Source organism: Triticum dicoccoides, chromosome 6A, assembly GCF_002162155.2.
Source record: "Triticum dicoccoides isolate Atlit2015 ecotype Zavitan chromosome 6A, WEW_v2.0, whole genome shotgun sequence".
Lineage (NCBI taxonomy): Eukaryota > Viridiplantae > Streptophyta > Magnoliopsida > Poales > Poaceae > Triticum > Triticum dicoccoides.
The window spans coordinates 622065781-622075960 of NC_041390.1; positions in this window are offsets into that span (position 1 = coordinate 622065781).

Genomic DNA, 10180 nt, shown 5'->3' on the forward strand with positions numbered 1-10180 from the left:
GAAGGTCGTCCCCTATGCTTAAGACATAGGCTCTACAGTATGCTATGCTGTGTACCGCACCTGAAGTGTGCTTTACCATGAGTCAGTCAAGGGGTACAAGAGTGATCCAAGAATGGATCACAGGACAGCGGTCAAAGTTATCTTTAGTAACTAGTGGACTAAGGAATTTTCTCAATTATGGAGGTGGTAAAAGAGTTCGTCGTAAAGGGTTACGTCGATGCAAGCTTAACACCTATCTGGATAGCTTTGAGTAGAGATACCGGATACGTATAATGGAGCAACAATTTAGAATAGCTCCAAGTAGAACAGTTATTTGGAATAGCTCCAAATAGAACGTGGTAGCTGCATCTAGGAGATGACATAGAGATTTGTAAAGCACACACGGATCTGAAAGGTTCAGACCCGTTGACTATAACCTCTCTCACAAGCATAACATGATCAAACCCAGAACTCATCGAGTGTTAATCACATGGTAAATGTGAACTAGATTATTGACTCTAGTAAACTCTTTGGGTGTTAGTCACATGGGGATGTGACCTTGAGTGTTAATCACATATCGATGTGAACTAGATTATTGACTCTAGTGCAAGTGGGAGACTGTTGGAAATATGCCCTAGAGGCAATAATAAATTAGTTATTATTATATTTCCTTGTTCATGATAATTGTCTTTTATTCATGCTATAACTGTATTATCCGGAAATCGTAATACACGTGTGAATACATAGACCACAATATGTCCCTAGTGAGCCTCTAGTTGACTAGCTCGTTGTGATCAACAGATAGTCATGGTTTCCTGGCTATGGACATTGGATGTCGTTGATAACGGGATCACATCATTAGGAGAATGATGTGATGGACAAGACCCAATCCTAAGCCTAGCACAAGATCATGTAGTTCGTATGCTAAAGCTTTTCTAATGTCAAGTATCATTTCCTTAGACCATGAGATTGTGCAACTCCCGGATACCGTAGGAGTGCTTTGGGTGTGCCAAACGTCACAACGTAACTGGGTGGCTATAAAGGTACACTACGGGTATCTCTGAAAGTGTCTGTTGCGTTGGCACGAATCGAGATTGGGATTTTGTCACTCCGTGTAAACGGAGAGGTATCTCTGGGCCCACTCGGTAGGACATCATCATAATGTGCACAATGTGATCAAGGAGTTGATCACGGGATGATGTGTTACGGAACGAGTAAAGAGACTTGCCGGTAACGAGATTGAACAAGGTATCGGTATACCGACGATCGAATCTCGGGCAAGTACCATACCGCTAGACAAAGGGAATTGTATACGGGATTGATTGAGTCCTTGACATCGTGGTTCATCCGATGAGATCATCGTGGAACATGTGGGAGCCAACATGGGTATCCAGATCCCGCTGTTGGTTATTGACCGGAGAACATCTCGGTCATGACTACATGTCTCCCGAACCCGTAGGGTCTACACACTTAAGGTTCGATGACGCTAGGGTTATAAAGGAAGTTTGTATGTGGTTACCGAATGTTGTTCGGAGTCCCGGATGAGATCCCGGACGTCACGAGGAGTTCCGGAATGGTCCGGAGGTAAAGATTTATATATAGGAAGTCCTCTTTCGGCCATCGGGACAAGTTTCGGGGTCATCGGTATTGTACCGGGACCACCGGAAGGGTCCCGGGGGCCCACCGGGTGGGGCCACCTGCCCCGGGGGGCCACATGGGCTGTAGGGGGTGCGCCTTGGCCTACATGGGCCAAGGGCACCAGCCCCTAGAGGCCCATGCGCCAAGATATAGGAAAAAAGGGGAGAGTCCTAAAGGGGGAAGGCACCTCCGAGGTGCCTTGGGGAGGATGGACTCCTCCCCCCTCCTTAGCCGCACCCCTTCCTTGGAGGAGAGGGCAAGGCTGCGCCTCCCCCCTCTCCCCTGCCCCTATATATAGTGGAGGGGAGGGAGGGCATCCATACCTGAGCCCTTGGCGCCTCCCTCCCTCCCGTGACACCTCCTCCTCTCCCGTAGGTGCTTGGCGAAGCCCTGCAGGATTGCCACGCTCCTCCATCACCACCACGCCGTTGTGCTGCTGCTGGATGGAGTCTTCCTCAACCTCTCCCTCTCTCCTTGCTGGATCAAGGCGTGGGAGACATCGTCGAGCTGTACGTGTGTTGAACGCGGAGGTGCCGTTCGTTCGGCACTAGGATCATCGGTGATCTGAATCACGACGAGTACGACTCCATCAACCCCGTTCACTTGAACGCTTCCGCTTAGCGATCTACAAGGGTATGTAGATGCACTCCCCTTTCTACTCGTTGCTGGTCTCTCCATAGATAGATCTTGGTGTTACGTAGGAAAATTTTTGAATTTCTGCTACCTTCCCCAACACTAACCAACTAGGCGGAGTCTACGACGCTCCAGGAGCTCGTCGGAGCTACTAGCTCGAGCGGAGGAGCTCGGTGGCGAGCCCTACGATGGCAATGGCGGACGGTGGAGCTCGGCTTGCGGGCGAGCTGGCTACGGCGAAAGGCACGATGCAAGGAGAGGAAAGGAGGAAGGGAGGAGCTCACCGGGCGGCACACACGGTGGCCCTCGGAGGCTTAGTAGCAGCAGAGACGTCGCCGGAGTCGAAGGAGATCGACGGCAGCCGGAGATGGGGACGAGGGCGAACGGCGGCTGCGGTGCTTCCCGGTTCCAGCGGAGGGCGCCAGTCGAAGGAGTCGAGCCTGGCGAAGCTCACCGACAGGGTCAGCGGGCGCGGGGCCGCCAGTGGCCGCGAGGACGGGCGAGGCACGGTGGCGACCGTGTCGGCCTCCTCTCCAGAACGAAGGAGTGGGAGAGGGAGAGGCGGAGAGGGCGAGAGGGGTTCGAGGCGTGGGTGGAGGTAGGTGGGGAGGAGGTCGAGGCGTCGAGGGGAGGGGCCCTTATCCACCCGCGGCGTTGCCGGCGAGGTGGTCGGGCGGCGACGCGCCCCTGTAGCGGTGCGCACCGGGGGAACAGGAGGGAGGGGAGAGCGATGCGGGGAGATGGGCCGGCTGGTTGAGGTGGGCCGAGGCCCATGGGGGGGCACGGTGGCCAGCTGGGCCAGTCGGCTCAGTTGGGGGGGGGCTTTTCCCTTTTTTTTGTTTTTCTTTTCTAGCAGCTTTTGCATTTTCTTTTTGCCACAATTGACTTTGCAAAATTATGCCACTGGCCAAAACAATCTCAAAGAATTAAAGTGCACTGCCTCAAAAAGGTTGGGAGGCTTTTGGAATTGTTGCCAATTTTATAAATTAAAAAAGGCATTTTATTTATTGCTTAGGTCACTGTTTTAAGTAGTTTAGGCCACTTAAACCCTTTGCAAAAATGTTGGTTCACCACCAATATTAGTTGTGGATTATTTGGCACATGATGAACATTTTTGTGTTCATGTCTGAGCATTTTGAATTTCACTCATAACTTTAAATTGAATTAAACTGGAATGTGAAAGAGTATGAGACAAAAATGATCAGGCACGTGTTTAGCAAAACAATTAACTTAACCCCAGGGGTTACTGTAGCATCATTACACCGGGGTGTTACAACTCTCCTCCTCTAAAAGAATTCTCGTCCCGAGAATTAAGAGGTAGAAGGAAACAGGTCGGGGTATTCATCACGGAGGTTATCCTCGCGTTCCCAAGTGGCTTCATCCTTAGAATGATTTGACCATTGCACCTTGAGGAACTTGGACGAATGAAACCCTTGTGAAGAGATTTGTCGATTTCCTCCTTAAGCTCAAGGAGTTCACGAGGTGGCATCTTGTAGGGTCATTTTGCAATAGGAACGGTGCCTGGTATCAAGTCGATGACGAACTCGACAGCCCGGGCAGGGGGTATTCCTGGAAGTTCTTCTGGAAATACGTCTTGGAAGTCGCGAACGACTGGAATCTTTTCAATTCCCTCAAGAGGTGTTGCGTTCAACGCATTCAGCACATAAAGTCGTGCTTCAGCGTTTCAAACCAGACGAGCATTGTAGCTTACTATCTCATCTGAAAGGTGTAGAAGATGGACGGTTTTAGTGGCACAAACGATAGAAGCCGTATGTGCTTTCAACCAATCCATTCCCAGAATTAGGTCAATATTGGAAGACTTCAGAATAATGGGGGATGCAAAGAATTCCAACCCTTCGATTTCAACTGAAATGTTGTGGCTAACCATGGAGGTTTGGCATTGGCCCGCAGGGGTTTTTACCACTAGTGGAGTGTGCATCTCTTCGTATTTAATGCCATGCATGAATGCAAAATCTTCTGATATGAAAGAATGCGATGCTCCTGTATCGAATAAAACAGTAGCTGGTACTGAATTAACGAGAAGAGTACCCATCACAGTGGCAGGCTGGTCTTGAGCTCCATTCAGATCAACATGATTAGCATGACCACGACCATAAGGTCTGGCATTGTTGTTATAGGGCTGATTGTTACGGCCATTTGAAGGTAGAGCCAGCTGGCTCTTTTTCTGAGTGCACTCTTTAGCAAGGTGGCCGGGGCGGCCACATCTGAAGCACAGACCATCATTGGGATTGGGAGCAGGAGCTTGGGATGGTACATCTCGAAGAGGCTGCCTCTCTGGTGGAGGAGGCAGACGAGGTGCAGCATAGGACTGTCTTGGTGTAGGTGCAGTTGGACGATACATGCTGTGGGGAATCCATATCCGACGCTTCTGCGCTGACGGGCCCGAAGATGGGCCAGCGTCACGGCTACGCCTGAGGGATCCCTGGTGTTCCTGAAGACCAGTCTCAACCTGAATAGCCTTGTTCACCAAGGTGGCGAAGTCGGCAAAGTCATGAATGAGCAGTGCTAGCTTGATATCAGGGTGAAGTCCATCATGAAACTTCTCTTGTCTACGAGCATCAGTAGCAATGTCTTCTTCAGCGTAACGGGACAATTCCAAGAATTCCCGCTGATAAGCATCTACAGACTTGTTGCCTTGGGTGAGGTTACGGAACTCGCGCTTCTTCCTGTCCATGATTCCCTGAGGAATAAACCGGGCACGGAAAGCGGCTTGGAAATCTGGCCAAGTGATGAGCGTTCCAGCAGGTAGGGTACGCCTGTGGCTGTCCCACCATTGAGCAGCGGGACCCTTGAGGAAGAAGGATGCGAAGGTGACATAGCTGGCAGGGGCAACACTAGCAGACTCCATTTCATACGTGATGTCTCGGAGCCAGTCATCAGCATCAAGGGGCTGAGTTGAGCTGTGGTAGATTGTCGGGTTGAGGCCCATGAAGTCCTGCAGAGTAACTGGGGTTGGCTGTTGATTCATGTTCGGACGAGGAAACTGAGCCATCATTCCTTCCATGAACTGGCGATTCAACTCAAACTGTTGCATCATTCCAGCAAAGAATTCAGGCGGTGGTGGATCGTTGGCACCATGACCACGACCAGCCGGTCTAACCATCCTGCTAACATGTAACAGGGGGTAGTTCAGCATTGAGCATTTGCAAAGGCAAGGATCATTCATGATGAAAACATGCATAATGAAGGAGGTACGATGGATTCCACTTCGTAGTCAACACGACAGGTGTGTGTACTATTCAAGAGGCTATTCTAAGGAATAACTATGGCTTTATCCAACTTCGGGGTGAATGTGGTCACGGGATCCTAATGTTAGTAAATTCGTTTAACCCGAGTAGAAGAGAGTTCAGAGTCCCAGAGTATAGACGAGGAATAAAAGATCCTAATACCACCCAATGGCGACGTGGGCCCGTAAGCCACACAGCCAATGTTAGTAAAAGTTTTTCAGTGACTAGACTCAACTTCGGCCAAGGAGTTGGAAAGGGGGCTACCTACAGGCAGTCGGCTCTGATACCAACTTGTGACACCCTCGATTCAATCGTACACTAATCATACACGCAAATGTGTACAATCAAGATCAAGGACTCACGGGAAGATATCACAACACAACTCTAGACACAAATTAAAAAAATAATACAAGCTTTATATTACAAGCCAGGGGCCTCGAGGGCTCGAATACATCAGCTTGAATACAAACGAGTCAGCGGAAGCAACAATATCTGAGTACAGACATAAGTTAAACAAGTTTGCCTTAAGAAGGCTAGCACAAAAGGATCTACGATCGAAAAGGCAAGGCCTCCTGCCTGGGAGCCTCCTAACTACTCTTGGTCGTCGGCGTCCGTCACGTGGTAGTAGGCACCCTCGGGGTAGCAGCAGTCGTCAAAGGTGGCATCTGGCTCCTGGACTCCACCATCTGGTTGCAACAACCAAAAAGAAGAAAGAAGGGGGAAAAGGGGGAGCAAAGCAACCATGAGTACTCATCCAAAGTACTCGCAAGCAAGGATCTACACTACATATGCAACATTATCAAAGGAAGGCTGTATATGTGGACTGGGCTGCAGAAATGCCAGAATAGAGAGAAGGTCTAGTCCTATCGAAGACTAGCATCTTCTGGAAACCACCATCTTGCAGCAAACAAGAGGGAGTAGAGTAGCATAAAGTAAACTAGTAGTAGTGTTATCAACCTCGGCTAGAGATCCTTTCTCGACTCCCTGCGAGAAAGAAATCCCAGAGCCGTACTACCCAATTATCATCACAATCCAATTCTCATCACCATCCATTTCTCATCTCAATCCATTTCTCATCATGAGTATCCAGTTCTAGTTGTATCGATCGGGATACAACTCCAAGTGTCCGTTACCGTAGGACAGGCTATCGATAGATGTTTTCTTCCCTGCAGGGGTGCACCAACTTACCCACCACGCTCGCTTAACTCCGGCCGGACACACTTTCCAGGGTCATGCCCGGCCTCGGCCAAACAATACGCCGCAACCCGACCTAGGCTTAATAGAGAGGCCAGCACACCGGACTAAACCTATGCCCCCAGGGGTCATGGGCCATCTCCCCGGAAACTCCTGCACGTTGCGAACGCGGCCGGTGAGCAGACCTAGCTACCTCCTTAAAAAGGTAGGTGCTTACCAGTCCAACCCGGCGCGCGCCGCTCAGTCGCTGACGTCTATTAAGCTTCGGCTGATGCATACGACGCAGAACGCCCATACTATGCCCACGTGATGGTTAGTGCTATCAGGCCAGAGGCCCCTCGGATCAAATATCCAAATCGTAGTGGATTAGGAACGCGCAATAACAAGCAGAGACTCACGAAAGTTGTGACCCCGTTGCCCCATCTCGAGGACTTGCGACAAGGACTAAGAATGCCCGGCCACGCCTCGTAATTATCTCGCGGGCACCCTCCAGGTCAACCCGTCTCCACATCACTTTCCAAGTAACAGTTGTAAAGTCCAAGTATCCGTGTGTCCAAACATCAAGAGGAAAACCCAAGGAATCACCCCCGGTGGGTTCCACTCAATGTAATCATCAAGGTGAACGTAGAGGAATCACCCTCGAGGTTCAACACTTGAGGGGTTGCACGACAGAGCCGTATCGGAAGTGGTTAAGGAGGAAATCACCCTCGATGACCACGACCGAATAGCTACACTACAGGTTAACATCAGAAGTGCTGTAGAGGTCTCACCCTCGGCACTCGATAGTAACCCAGCAGTGTCGTGCAACTAAGGGGAAAGTGATGTGCGGTGCCGGGGCCTGGTCTTCAATCCCGTTGATCGGGTCTTCAATGATGAAGCAGGGGCAACAAGGACAAGGTGGGGGTCACTGATGGATCACTAACCAACCTATACTAAGCAATTTAGGATAAGCAGGTAAGGTACAATAACAGATACAAAAGCAGGCTATGCATCAGAATAGGAGCATACAATAATAGTAGCAAAATCTAATGCAAGCATGAGAGAAAGGAATGGGCGATATCGGGATGATCAAAGGGGGGGGCTTGCCTGGTTGCTCTGGCAAGGAGGGGTCGTCGTCGACGTAGTCGATCACAGGGGCGGCATCGGTCTTGGGGTCTACCGGAGAGAAGAGGGGGAAGAAACAGTAAATAAAAAGCAAACATAGCATCACAAAGCATAACGTGGCAATATGTTGTGCCGGGAGTGACCTAACGTATGGCTACACGATAAAGGTGAAGGGGGAATTCAACCGGGAATGTTTTCCCGGTTTCGGACCTGTGTCAGACAGATGACCTGAGGGGGAAAGTTCCATGTTCAGAATGCTAGGGGCATGTGACAGATGAACAGACCGCGTATTCGGATTCGTTGAATTTTTCTGAGCAACTTTCATATAGAAAACATTTTCATCCGAGTTACGGTTTATTTTCTATGAATTTTTAAAGTTTAAACAATTTTCTGGATTTATTTATATTAACAGAAATGGAATATGACGTCAGCATGATGTAGAGGTGATGTCAGCAAACAACAGGACGGTTGACTGGGGTCAAACCTGACCTGTGGGTCCAGTGGGACCCACTGGTCAGTGACTGGACTAATTAAACAGAGTTAATTGGACTAATCTAATACTAATTATCAAGCGGGGCTCACTGTCAGTGTCTAATTGGTGAATAGATTAATTAGTCAATTTAATTAACACATTTTCTATTTATCTAAAACATTTTATTGACTCGGCCCCACATGTTAGTGGGTTGACTCAGTCAACGAGTCAACTGGGCCCACCCGTCAGTGGCTCAGCGGGCCCCATACGTCAGCGCCAGGTCAGCCTCACCGGCGTTGGCGCCGGAAGTACTCCGGCGAGCCTCCCGCGGCGGCGCACGTCGGGAGAGGGGGTCGGGTTTCGCGCACAGGGGGTTTCCGGGGTCGTAGCTAGGTGCGTTCGACGCGGTTCGACGTCACACACAAGATGGAGGCGACGGCCGGGGCCAGGAACGACCGGAACGGCGCCGGCGACGAGTAGAAACGGCGCCGGAGTACGGGCGCGAGCGGGTTCAGCGTTAGAGTGCGCGAGCGGCCAAACTAACCAACTAGGCGGGGTCTACGGCGCTCCAGGAGCTCGTCGGAGCTACTAGCTCGAGCGGAGGAGCTCGGTGGCGAGCCCTACGACGGCAATGGCGGACGGCGGAGCTCGGCTTGCGGGCGAGCTGGCTACGGCGAAAGGCATGACGCAAGGAGAGGAAAGGAGGAAGGGAGGAGCTCACCGGGCGGCACACACGGTGGCCCTCGGAGGCTTAGTAGCAGCAGAGACGTCGCCGGAGTCGAAGGAGATCGACGACAGCCGGAGATGGGGACGAGGGCGAACGGCGGCTGCGGTGCTTCCCGGTTCCAGCGGAGGGCGCCAGTCGAAGGAGTCGAGCCTGGCGAAGCTCACCGACAGGGTCAGCGGACGCGGGGCCGCCGGTGGCCGCGAGGACGGGCGAGGCACGGCGGCGACCGCGTCGGCCTCCTCTCCAGGACGAAGGAGTGGGAGAGGGAGAGGCGGAGAGGGCGAGGGGGGTTCGAGGCGTGGGTGGAGGTAGGTGGGGAGGAGGTCGAGGCGTCGAGGGGAGGGGCCCTTATCCACCCGCGGCGTTGCCGGCGAGGTGGTCGGGCGGCGACGCGCCCCTGTAGCGGTGCGGGGAGCTGGGCCGGCTGGTTGAGGTGGGCCGAGGCCCATGGGGGGGCACGGTGGCCAGCTGGGCCAGTCGGCCCAGTTGGGGGGGGGGGCTTTTCCCTTTTTTTTGTTTTTCTTTTCCAGCAGCTTTTGCATTTTCTTTTTGCCACAATTGACTTTGCAAAATTATGCCACTGGTCAAAACAATCTCAAAGAATTAAAGTGCACTGCCTCAAAAAGGCTGGGAGGCTTTTGGAATTGTTGCCAATTTTATAAATTAAAAAAGGCATTTAATTTATTGCTTAGGTCACTGTTTTAAGTAGTTTAGGCCACTTAAACCCTTTGCAAAAATGTTGGTTCACCACCAATATTAGTTGTGGATTATTTGGCACATGATGAACATTTTTGTGTTCATGTCTGAGCATTTTGAATTTCACTCATAACTTTAAATTGAATTAAACTGGAATGTGAAAGAGTATGAGACAAAAATGATCAGGCACGTGTTTAGCAAAACAATTAACTTAACCCCAGGGGTTACTGTAGCATCATTACACCGGGGTGTTACAACCAACATTTTTTCAATAGAAAAAGTTTCCTTTATGTTAATGACATTTTTAAAAATTGCCAAACGAAATTTGATATTTCACTAACACTTTTTTCTGTGCTTCATCCTTTTCCGTTTCCATTCTGGTTATCTATCTTCTATATCCATAATAGTCCATATTACTTTGTACTTTCCCGGATTGAGAAAAAAACTGAACTTTCTGAAAAGGAAACAAGATAGTTGATCCCTGGAATT